Here is a 13,205-nt window from a genome sequence, read left to right as displayed (position 1 = left end):
ACCCTTCTTCTTGTTGCGCGGCCTCGTCGATATGGTCAGGTAATCCACACCCCACCCACACCATCCTCCTCCTTTCCCGTCCCACATGCCCCGGCCGACGGCGTGACACCTTCCGCCGAAATCACTGCCCCCTCCTCCAATTAAGCGTCACCCACATCCATTTTGCACGCGGTATAACATGGAGCTCAGTAGCATATGGCAGCGGAGAAGCAAATCGCGGGCGCACGCTGATACGTCTCCAACGTATCTATAATTTTTCATTGTTCCATGCTATTATATTACCTGTTTTGGATGTTTATGGACTTTACTTTACACCGTTATATCATTTTTGGGACTAACCTACTAACCGGAGGCCCAGCCTGAATTGTTGTTTTTGTCTATTTTAGTGTTTCACAGAAAAGGAATATCAAACGGAGTCCAAATGGAATGAAACCTTCGGGAGCGATATTTTTGGAACAAACGTGATCCAGATGACTTGGAGTGGAAGTCAAGAAACAAGCAAGGCGGCCATGAGGGTGCCCGGCGTGCCCCCTACAGGTGGGCGCGCCCCCCACCCTTGTGGGCCCCTTGAGCATCCACCGACGTACTCCTTCCTCCTATATATACCCATGTACCCTGAAACCATCAGAGGCGACCACGAAAAACTATTTCCACCACCGTAACCTTCTGTATCCGTGAGATCCCATCTTGGAGCTGGCGCAGGCGCTCCGCCGGAGGGGGAATCCACCACGGAGGTCCTCTACTTCATCTCCAAGGCCTCTCCGATGAGTTGTGAGTAGTTTACCATAGACCTTCGGGTCCATAGTTATTATCTAGATGGCTTCTTCTCTCTCTCTCTCTCTCTTTGATTGTCAATACAAAATTCTCCTTCCTCTTCTTGGAGATCTATTCAATATAACTCTTTTTACGGTGTGTTTATCGAGATCCGATGAATTGTGGGTTTATGATCAAGTTTATCTATGAGAAATATTTGAATCTCCTCTGAATTCTTTTATGTGTCATTAAGTTATCTTTGCAAGTCTCTTCGAATTATCAGTTTCGTTTGGCCTACTAGATTGATCTTTCTTGCCATGGGAGAAGTGCTTAGCTTTGGTTTCAATCTTGCGATGTCCTTTCCCAGTGATAGCAGAGGAAGCAAGGCATGTATTGTATTGTTGCCATCGAGGATAAAAAGATGGGGTTTATATCATATTGCATGAGTTTATCCCTCTACATCATGTCATCTTTCTTAATGCGTTACTCCATTCTTCATGAACTTAATACTCTAGATGCATGCTGGATAGTGGTCGATGTGTGGAGTATTAGTAGTAGATGCAGGCAGGAGTTGGTCTACTTGTCACGGACGTGATGCCTATATACATGATCATGCCTAGATAATCTCATAAGTATTCGCTTTTCTATCAACTGCTCGACAGTAATTTGTTCACCCACCGTAATAATTATGCTATCTTGAGAGAAGCCACTAGTGAAACCTATGGCCCCCGGGTCTATCTCTTATCATATAAGCTTTCAATCTACTTTTATTTGCATCTTTACTTTTCCAATCTATATCATAAAATACCAAAAATATATTTATCTTATATTATTATCTCTATCAGATCTCACTTTCGCAAGTGGCCTTGAAGGGATTGACAACCCCTTTATTGTGTTGGTTGCGAGTTCTTGTTTGTTTGTGCAGGTGCGTGGGACTTGTGGGGAGCCTCCTACTGGATTGATACCTTGGTTCTCAAAAACTGAGGGAAATACTTACGCTACTATTGCTGCATCACCCTTTCCTCTTCAAGGAAAACCAACGCAAGCTCAAGGCGTAGCAAGAAGGATTTCTGGCGCCGTTGCCGGGGAGGTCTTCGCTCAAGTCAAGACATACCAAGTACCCATCACAAACTCATCTCCCTCGCATTACATTATTTTCCATTTGCCTCTCATTTTCCTCTCCCCCACTTCACCCTTGACGTTTTATTCGCCCTCTCTTCCCAATCTTCTCTCTCTTTCGCTTGCCTTTTTGTGTGCTCGTGTGTTAGTTATTTATCTCGTTGTCATGATTAGTCCTCCTATCATCATTAATACTCCCGATCATGAAGTTCTTCATTTTAAGCAAAGGGAGGGAGAAAATCTAAAAGATGATTGGCATAGAAATTGCAATGCTCAAAATAGATCTACTAGGAAGCAATCCACTTCCGTTCTTCTTTGCAATTTTTATGTAGGCATTACCCCTTGGAATAGATACATTCTTGATACCATTACCGGAGGGAATTTTTTGGGTAGCCATACTTTTGATACTTACAGTGCCATGACAAATTTGTTCGGTCTACCGCCTCTCTTGGTTAACGGAACAGTTAACTTTAGAACATGTGATGCAAAGGCTTGAAATTATTGAAAATAAAGTTGCTACTGTCGAGTTAATTGAAAATTTGGATAAAAAGACCCACAACCAAATTATTCAATATGGATCTAAGGTTGGAGTTACTCTGAAAAATCTTAAAGAAAAGGAACCTATAGTTAATGAAAGGATAGAACAAGATTCTACAAGAATTGGTAAACTTGAGGATATAATTACTAACTTAGGGTCTGCCTTTTCACCCATGAAAAATACTCCAACTACTCATATTAAATTTGGCAAATTAATGTATGTTCCTAAAAATAAGGGTGAGTCTTCTAGTAAGGAAAATGCGGATCTCAAATCCATAAGTGTTCACCCCAGTTTTTCCACTATCATTGATGAACCTTTTGCTACAAGTAAATTTCTTGATTTCTTGCCTAGAAGTTTAATCATTACTAAAAAGAAAGAATTTCCTAGGGATTAGAAGTGCTCTATTAAAGAATCAAATGCCAAAGATGGCAATACTTAGATCTATCCTCACTTTTATGCCTAGCTTGGGGCGTTAAACAATAGCGCTAGTTGGGAGGCAACCCAATTTTATTTTAGTTTCTTTGTTTTTGCTTCTGTTTAGTAATAAATTTTGCATCTACTCTCTATTTAGATGTGTTTTCTTGTTTTAATTAGTGTTTGTGCCAAGTAGGACCTATAGGATAACCTAACCTGTGGTAAGAGTTAATTTGATTCTGCTGAAAAACAGAAACTTTGCGCTCACGAGAAAAAAAAAATCAATAAATCACAGAAATGGGATTTTGCGTTGATTCTTTTTGCTGTAGATCAATAGACAAATTTCCTAGGACGTCCTATATTGGTAGATTTTTGGAGTTCTAGAAGTATTCGAAAGTTACAGATTGCTACAGACGGTTCTGTTTTTGACAGATTCTGCTTTTAGTGTGTTATTTGCTTATTTTGATGCATCTATGGCTAGTATGTAGGGGTATGAACCATAGAGAAGTTGGAATACATTAGGTTTAACACAAATATAAATAAAGAATGAGTTCATTATAGTACCTTATGTGGTGGTTTTTCTTTCTTGCACTAACGGAGCTTATTAGATTTCCTGTTGAGTTTTGTGTTGTGAAATTTTCTAGTTTTGGTTAAAGATTTGATGGACTATGGAATAAAGGGTGGCAAAAGCCCAAGCTTGGGGATTCCCATGGCACCCCAATATATTCAAGGATAACCAAAATCCTAAGCTTGGGGACGCCCTGGAAGGCATCCCCTCTTTCGTCTTCGTTCATCGGTAACTTTACCTGGAGCTATATTTTTATTCACCACATGATATGTGTTTTGCTTGGAGCGTCATGTATGATATTAGTTTTTTATTTTTAGTTTACCACAATCATCCTTTCTGTACACACCTATTGGGAGAGAAATACTAGATTTGAAATTTATTAGAATACTCTATGTGCTTCACTTATATCTTTTGAGCTAGATAGTTTTGCTCTTTGTGCTTCACTTATATTTTTTTAGAGCACGGCGGTGGCTTAAATTTGTAGAAATTGTTGATCTCTCTTGCTTCACTTATATTATTTTGAGAGTCTCTTAGAACAGCATGGTATTTTCTATGGTTATAAAATTGGTCCTAGAATGATGGGCATCCAAGTTGGGTATAATAAAAACTATCATAGAAAGTGAATTGGATGCTATGATCAATTTGATACTTGATAATTGTTTTGAGATATAGAGGTGGTGATATTAGAGTCTGCTAGTTGGGTAATTGTGAATTTAAAGAATACTTGTGTTGAAGTTTGTGATTCCCGTAGCATGCACGTATGGTGAACCGCTTTGTGATGAAGTTGGAGCACAATTTTATTTATTGATTGTCTTCCTTATGAGTGGCAGTCGGGGACGAGCGATGGTCTTTTCCTACCAATCTATCCCCCTAGGAGCATGCGCATAGTACTTTGTTTTCAAAGGCTTGTAGATTTTTGCAATAAGTATATGAGTTCTTTATGACTAATGTTGAGTCCATGGATTATACGCACTCTCACCCTTCCACCATTGCTCGTCTCTCTTGTGCGCACAACTTTCGCCGGTACCATACACCCACCATATTCCTTCCTCAAAACAGCCACCATACCTACCTATTATGGCATTTCCATATCCATTCCGAGATATATTGCCATGCAACTTTCCACCGTTCCGTTTATTATGACACACATCATCATTGCCATATTGCTCTTTGCATGATCATGTAGTTGACATTGTATTTGTGGCAAGGCCACCTCATAATTTTTCATACATGTCACTCTTGATTCATTGCATATCCCGGTACACCGCCGGAGGCATCTATATAGATCTTGTTCTAAGTATCGAGTTGTAAATAAATAAAAGTGTGATGATCTTCATTATTAGAGCATTGTCCCAGTGAGGAAAGGATGATGAAGACTATGATTCCCCCACAAGTCGGGATGAGACTTCGGACTTTATAAAAATAAAAGAGGCCAAAGAAGCCCATGAAAAAAAGAGGCCAAAGAAGCCCACCAAAAAGAAAAAAAGAGAAAAGAAAAAAATTGAATGAGAGAAAAAGAGAGAAGGGACAATGCTACTATCTCTTTTTCCACACTTGTGCTTCAAAATAGCACCATGGTCTTCATGATAGAGAGTCTCTTATGTTGTCACTTTCATATACTAGTGGGAATTTTTCATTATACAACTTGGCTTGTATATTCCAATGAGTGGCTTCCTCAAAATGCCCTTGGTCTTCGTGAGCAAGCAAGTTGGATGCACACCCACTTAGTTTCTTTTGTTGAGCTTTCATACATTTATAGCTCTAGTGCATCCGTTGCAGGGCAATCCCTACTCACTCACATTGATATCTATTAATGGGCATCTCCATAGCCCGTTGATACGCCTAGTTGATGCGAGACTATCTTCTACTTTTTGTCTTCTCCACAACCACCATTCTATTCCACATATAGTGCTATGTCCATGGCTCACGCTCATGTATTGCGTGAAAATTGAAATTTTTTGAGATTACTAAGGTATGAAACAATTGCTTGGCTTGTCATCGGGGTTGTGCATGATTAAATACTTTGTGTGATGAAGATAGACCAACAGCCAGACTATATGATTTTGTAGGGATAACTTTCTTTAGCCATGTTATTTTGAGAAGACATGATTGCTTTATTAGTATGCTTGAAGTATTACTATTTCTTATGTCAATATGAACTTTTATTTTGAATCATTTGGATCTGAACATTCATGCCACAATAAAGAGAAATACATTGAGAAATATGCTAGGTAGCATTCCACATCAAAAATTCTGTTTTTATCATTTACCTACTCGAGGACGAGCAGGAATTAAGCTTGGGGATGCTTGATACGTCTCCAACGTATCTATAATTTTTGATTGTTCCATGCTATTATATTACCTATTTTGGATGTTTATGGGCTTTACTTTACACTTTTATATCATTTTTGGGACTAACCTACTAACCGAAGGCCCAGCCCGAATTGCTATTTTTTGGCCTATTTCAGTGTTTCGCAGAAAAGGAATATCAAACGGAGTCCAAACGGAATGAAACCTTCGGGAGCGATCTTTTTGGAACAAACGTGATCCAGAGAACTTGGAGTGGAAGTCAAGAAACAAGCAAGGTGGCCACGAGGGTGCCCGGCGTGCCCCCTACAGGTGGGCGCGCCCCCCACCCTCATGGGCCCCTCGAGCGTCCACCGACGTACTCCTTCCTCCTATATATACCCATGTACCCCGAAACCATCAGAGGCGACCACGAAAAACTATTTCCACCACCGTAACCTTCTGTATCCGCGAGATCCCATCTTGGAGCCATCACCAGCGCTCCGCCGGAGGGGGAATCCACCATGGAGGGCCTCTACATCATATCCAAGGCCTCTCCGATGAGTTGTGAGTAGTTTACCACAGACCTTCGGGTCCATAGTTATTAGCTAGATGGCTTCTTCTCTCTCTTTGATTCTCAATACAAAGTTCTCCTTCCTCTTCTTGGAGATCTATTCGATGTAACTCTTTTTGCGGTGTGTTTGTCGAGATCCGATGAATTGTGGGTTTATGATCAAGTTTATCTATGAGAAATATTTGAATCTCCTCTGAATTCTTTTATGTGTGATTAAGTTATTGATAACCCACAAGTATAGGGGATCACAACAATTTTCGAGGGTAGAGTATTCAACCCAAATTTATTGATTCGACACAAGGGGAGCCAAAGAATGTTCTCAAGTATTAGTAGTTGAGTTGTCAATTCAACCACACCTGGATAACTTAGTATCTGCAGCAAAGTATTTAGTAGCAAAGTAGTATGATAGTAATGGTAATAGTGGCAAAAGTAACGGTAGCAGTTTTGTAGTAATTGTAACAGTAGCAACGGTAAAATAAATAAGCAAAGCACAAAATGTGAAAAGCTCATAGGCAATGGATCAGTGATGGATAATTATGTCGGATGCAATTCATCATGTAATAGTTATAACATTGGGTGACACAGAACTAGCTCCAGTTCATCAATGTAATGTAGGCATGTATTCTGAATATAGTCATACGTGCTTATGGAAAAGAACTTGCATGACATCTTTTGTCCTACCCTCCCGTGGTAGCGGGGTCCTATTGGAAACTTAGGGATATTAAGGCCTCCTTTTAATAGAGTACCAGACGAAAGCATTAACACATAGTGAATACATGAACTCCTCAAACTACGGTCATCACCGAGAAGTATCCCGATTATTGTCACTTCGGGGTTGTCGGATCATAACACATAATAGGTGACTATAGACTTGCAAGATAGGATCAAGAACTCACATATATTCATGAAAACATAATTGGTTCAGATCTGAAATCATGGCACTCGGGCCCTAGTGACAAGCATTAAGCATAGCAAAGTCATAGCAACATCAATCTCAGAACATAGTGGATACTAGGGATCAAACCCTAACAAAACTAAATTGATTACATGGTAAATCTCATCCAACCCATCACCGTCCAGCAAGCCTTTGATGGAATTACTAACGCACGACGGTGAGGATCATGAAATTGGTGATGAGGATGGTTGATGATGATGACAGCGACGGATTCCCCTCTCTGGAGCCCCAAATGGACTCTAGATCAGCCCTCCCGAGAGGTTTTAGGGCTTGGCGGCGGCTCCGTATTGTAAAACACAATGAAACTTCCTCTCTAATTTTTCTCCGCGAAAAGGAATATATGGAGTTGGAGTTGAGGTCGGTGGAGCAGCAGGGGGCCCACGAGACAGGAAGGCGCGCCCAGGGGGAGGGGGCGCGCCCCCCACCCTCGTGGACAGGGTGTGGGCCCCCTGGCATTGATTCTTTCACCAATATTTTTTATATTTTCCAAAAGTTATCTCCGTGGATTTGTAGGTCATTCCGAGAACTTTTGTTTCTGCACAAAAATAACACAATGGCAGTTCTGCTGAAAACAGCGCCAGTCCGGGTTAGTTCCATTCAAATCATGCAAGTTAGAGTCCAAAACAAGGGCAAAAGTGTTTGGAAAAGTAGATACGTTGGAGACGTATCAACTCCCCCAAGATTAAACCTTTGCTTGTCCTCAAGCAATTCAGTTGACAAACTGAAAGTGATAAAGAAAAACTTTTACAAACTCTATTTGCTCTTGTTGTTGTAAATATGTAAAGCCAGCATTCAAGTTTTCAACAAAGATTATGAACTAACCATATTCACAATAACACTTAGGTCTCATGTTTAATCATATCAATGGCATAATCAACTAGCGAGCAATAATAATAAAACTCGGATGACAACACTTTCTCAAAACAATCATAATATGATATAACAAGATGGTATCTCACTAGCCCTTTCTGACCACAAAACATAAATGCAGAGCACCTTTAAAGATCAAGGACTGACTAAACATTGTAATTCATGGTAAAAGAGATCCAGTCAAGTCATACCCGATATAAACTAATAGTAATGCATGCAAAAGACAGTGTGCTCTCCAGCAGGTGCTTTTTAATAAGAGGGTGATGACTCAACATAAAAGTAAATAGATAGGCCCTTCGCAGAGGGAAGCAGGGATTTGTAGAGGTGCCAGAGCTCGATTTTAAAATAGAGATGAATAACATTTTGAGCGGTATACTTTCACTGTCAACATAACAACTATGAGATCTCGATATCTTCCATGCTATATACATTATAGGCGGTTCCCAAACAGAATGGTAAAGTTTATACTCCCCCACCACCAACAAACATCAATCCATGGCTTGCTCGAAACAACGAGTGCCTCCAACTAACAACAATCCCGGGGGAGTTTTGTTTAATTATTTTGATTTGCTTTGATCTTTTTGATCATGGGACTGGGCATCCCGGTTACCAGCCATTTTCTCATGAATGAGGAGCGGAGTCCACTCCTCTTGAGAATAACCCACCTAGCATGGAAGATACAGACAGCCCTAGTTGATACATGAGCTGCTCGAGCATACAAAATAGAATTTCATTTGAAGGTTCGGAGTTTGGCACATACAAATTTACTTGGAACGGTAGGTAAATACCGCATATAGGAAGGTATGGTGGACTCATATGGAATATCTTTTGGGGTTTATGGAGTTTGGATGGACAAGCAATATTCCCACTTTGTACAAGTGAAGGCTAGCAAAAGACTGGGAAGCGACCAACTGAGAGAGCGACAACAGTCATGAACATGCATTAAAATTAATCAACACCGAGTGCAAGCATGAGTAGGATATAATCTACCATGAACATAAATATCGTGAAGGTTATGTTGATTTTTGTTTCAACTACATTCGTGAACATGTGCCAAGTCGAGTCACTCAATTCATTAAAAGGAGGATACCACCCTATCATACCACATCACAACCATTTTAGTAGCATGCTGGCACGCAAGGTAAACCATTATAAGCTCCCAGCTAATTAAACATGACATAAGCAACTATAATCTCTAATTGTCATTGCAAACATGTTTATTCATAATAAGCTGAATCAGGAACGATGAAGTCTTCATATTTACAAAATCAAAAGAGGTCAAGTTCATACCAGCTTCTCTCATCTCAAACAGTCCATCATATATCATCATTATTGCCTTTCACTTGCACGATCGGACGGTGTGTCGGGGAAACTGATCCACGAACACCTATGGGGACCGGCGGACCGAGCCCCTTTTGGTTCGGCGGGGGGCGGAGGTCGCACGAAGAGCAGATCGAGGCGAAGCACACGAGCAGTTTACCCAGCTTCGGAGCTCTCCGGAGAGATAATACTCCTACTGCTGCTTGTCTGGTTGTATTGAGCTCTTGCTCGGGAGCGCGGAGCGCTACAGTATACACGAGACCGAGCGTGAGTGTGTTTTTGGCTTTCAACTGAGCCGAACCCCTTCTACGTTGCGCATGGGCCTCCTTTTATACGCTCAAGGGGTCACCGACAGGTGGCAAAGTAAAGAGGGGTACAAATGTAAAAAGACAGGTGGTTGGTACAGCTACCTGTACAGTGCATCCTACCTAACCCTGACGGCAGGGGACAAGGGCATTAAATGCCCGTCTGTGTCGCCCAAACAGTGCAGAAAAGGACCGTCAGGGGCGCCACCGCCTGCCACGATGGCGATCCTGTCAGCATTGCATGCCACCGCGCACCGCTGGCTGCACAGCCTCCCGCCACGCGCGCCTGGGAAGGCCCCCATGGCGACACGTTGGTGGATGCGCTGGAGCGTGGGCACAGAGTGGCCGCTTGCCGCGGCAAGTGCCTTGCCGCGGTCGTTATCTTGTCGCGCCCGGAAGCTTGTCGCTCACCGGGCCTTGCCGGGACGCGTGGCGCATCGCTGCAAGTTCCTTGATATGCCTTGGTTGGCCTTCCCGGCAAGCTCCTCTTGCCGGGGCCTTGTCTCCTTGACTTGAACACTTTGTTCTTGAATGGCTCCAAAGGAGCCACGGAGGATCTTGGCGGTCACCCGGCAAGCCCTTGCCGCGGGGCACTGCAACTGCCCGTGCACAAGTTCGGGGTACTAGGGTACCCCTACTCTAGTACACCGACAGGAGCCCCCGGGCCTGGGCCACACACGGTGCCGAGCGCTGTTGGGCCAGGCCCAAAACAGGGCACGGGCACACGCGGCCTGGGCTACGCCGTATCTTACTCCGTATCCACCGCGCCCTCCCCAATGGCACGCGTCGAATGCGGCGTCGTGGGAGAGATCGTGGGTGGATTCTTTATTCGGAAGGGCGAAACGTCCGCCCCCTCCCTCTTTATAAGCAGGGGAAACAGGGGCAGTTCGCCCATCTCGCCGTTTGTTGCTCCAACTCCAAGAATCTCCGCCGCTCCCCCCTCTTCTCGAAGCAGAAAGAGAGCAGCGCTCCGCCCCCCATTGCCACCAGCATCACCAACGCTGCCGATCTCCCCCACCACCTCCGCCATGGCTCCAAAAGCCGACAAGGGGAAGGGCGTGAAGTCGGTCGAGGCGCAGCGGCTCGCGGCGCTGCGGAAGGAGCGGGCCCTCTTCCCCCCTCAGCTTGGTGCGCAGGAGCTGAGGGAGTACTACTACCTCTTCTGGTCGACGGAGACGCGAGCGCATCCGCGCACGAGGGTACTCCCGGCTGCAGCTTCTGAACTGGCTCCAAGCGGGTACCCCTTTTTCGCATTGTTCTTCTACTGCGGGCTCTGCCCGCCCTTTTCTGATTTCTTCTGCGATATTATGAACTCCTACAGGTTCCGCCTCCTTGACTTCACCCCCAACGCCGTTCTGACCATGGCAGTTTTCGCACATCTGTGCGAAAACTTTGTCGGAGTCCACCCCAACGTAGCCCTCTTCCGCCATTTCTTCATGCCCCGAGTCGAGAGAGGAGAGCCCCTTGCCGGCGGAATCGCCTGGATCTCGAGAGTCGGCAAGAAAGAAGCTTATCTGGAGGAAGAGCTTCGCAGCAAATGGGAGGAGTGGAGAGCGGAGTGGTGCTGGATCGTCGAGGAGAACCCGCAGCCGTTTACTGCCCTGCGCCAAGCCCCAATCGTGCGCGGCAACGATTGGAGCAACATGGCCCCGGAAGACGACAGATTGAAGATCGCCGTCACCCGGATCCTTCGCCTTAGGCTTGCCGGGCTCACTGTAGGCGCCGTAGGCGCTGATTTCCTTCGTTGCCGCATCGCCCCCTGCAGGAGAGGGGGAGACCCGCCTGGGAGTTTAAGAACTCGGCGGATATCATGAGGTTGCTCCCGGGCCTCAATTTCAACTTCACCGTCCTGGAGCTGGATGCGATGCTCCTGGAGTTGTTCAAACGCGATCCTTAGCATCCATTCGTGTTGCCGAGGAGCGTTGTTTCGTTGTGCAATAATTCTTCGCTCGACCGGATCCGCGTGATGATGCCGTTGTGCGATTCGCACGGAATCGCCCCAACTTGGCAAGAACCTGCGGATGACGTCATGCAGGCGTTCTTCGACGACTTGGTAGAAGTGCTGGTCCGCACTGATGAGCAGAAGAGCCTCACTCGCGACATGACCGACGCGGAGCTGCAGCGCATCGCCACTAGGACGGAAGAGGCTGCGGCAGCAGCTGCCGCGGGCGAGTTCGGGTTCACCGTGGAGGAGGCGAAGGCAGCAGAGGTGGCAAGCCTTGCCGAGCGCGATGAGTTTGCCGGCGAGGAAGAGCCTGCCGGGCCTAAGGCCGAGCCGAGCAAGCCCGGCGAGGAAGAGCCCGAACCTTCAGACAGCTTGCCGCAGGCGGAGCCCCCGGCTGCACCAAGAAGGCGTCTTCGCAGGGCCGGGGACGTAGCGGGGCGGCAAACGAGCCAAAAGCCGCCAAGCCGTGCGACACGCTCTACCGCGGCAAGCACTGTTGCCGCGGGAGCGTGAGCGGCGACTAGAGTGGGATCTTCCCGGTCCACCGCCACCGCCCCCGCCAAGCGGGCAAGGGAACCTACTCCTTCGCCTCGTCGCACCGGAGGCGAGCCAGACTTCGATCTCTCCGCGCTCAGCTCTGACGAGGAAGAAGAAGAGTAAGATTCTTTGGTGTTCTTGTAGTTCTTCAATCTTGCTGTTTTGTCTTATATCTGACTTGCTTCAATCTGAAACCATTCTTTTTCAGGACGGTGGCCCAGAGAGTGGCGAAGAGAGCCAAGGCCCCGGTGATTGTCATCGAAGACGATCCCACCGTGTCAGCAGGGGGTGTGTCTGAGGCCACCTTGACGGAACCAGCAACTACTCCCCAAAGCAGCCCCCAGCGCAGCCCCCAGCGTAAGTTTATAGTTTACTTCCTGCTGTCAGGCGCGCATGGGCGCTCTTTTACTGATATCTTGACTGTTGGATTTGTGTAGGAGCAGAGCAGCCTCACCAGGAGGGCCCGGAAGCCGTTCCCGAAGCGCCATCTGCTTCGACTACACCGCCGAGGGAGGATTCCCTGGCAAGGGAGCGTTCTTCGGCAAGGGAGAACTCCCCGGCAAGGGACAGTTCTCCGGCAAGGGACGACACTAGTGATCCTCCGGCGGTTGAGACTGCGACCGTAGATCTTAGCACAGGTAATCTTCTTGCCTGAAATCTTCCCTTGGGTTCTCCTTCTTCTAATTTTCTCTTCTTGGACTTTTGCTTGACTTTTCTCCCTTTTCCGTTCTTCAGATCCATCTGCCACAGAGCCGATGGAAACCGAGGCCGCTGAAGGAGAGGCCGGCGCTGATGAACCCGCCGGTGAAGAGGCCGCCAAGGCTGCCGCCGCAGAAGCCGGCGAGGGATCCGACGATCGCACTGACGGCCCCGAGGCCGCAGGAGCGCCAGGCGCTGCACCGACCGCCGACCCCTCCGCTGCTGCTGCGGCGCCAGGCTCCGAAGAGCCCGAGCCCGGCACCTACTTGAAGGCCGGCGATGGCATCTTCATCAAGCTTCCCTGGGCATCAAGCTCCAGGGC

The sequence above is a fragment of the Triticum aestivum genome, chromosome 5B (assembly GCF_018294505.1).
Source record: "Triticum aestivum cultivar Chinese Spring chromosome 5B, IWGSC CS RefSeq v2.1, whole genome shotgun sequence".
NCBI lineage: Eukaryota > Viridiplantae > Streptophyta > Magnoliopsida > Poales > Poaceae > Triticum > Triticum aestivum.
The sequence above is the reverse complement of the archived record's forward strand: the minus strand, read 5'-3'. Positions refer to the sequence as shown.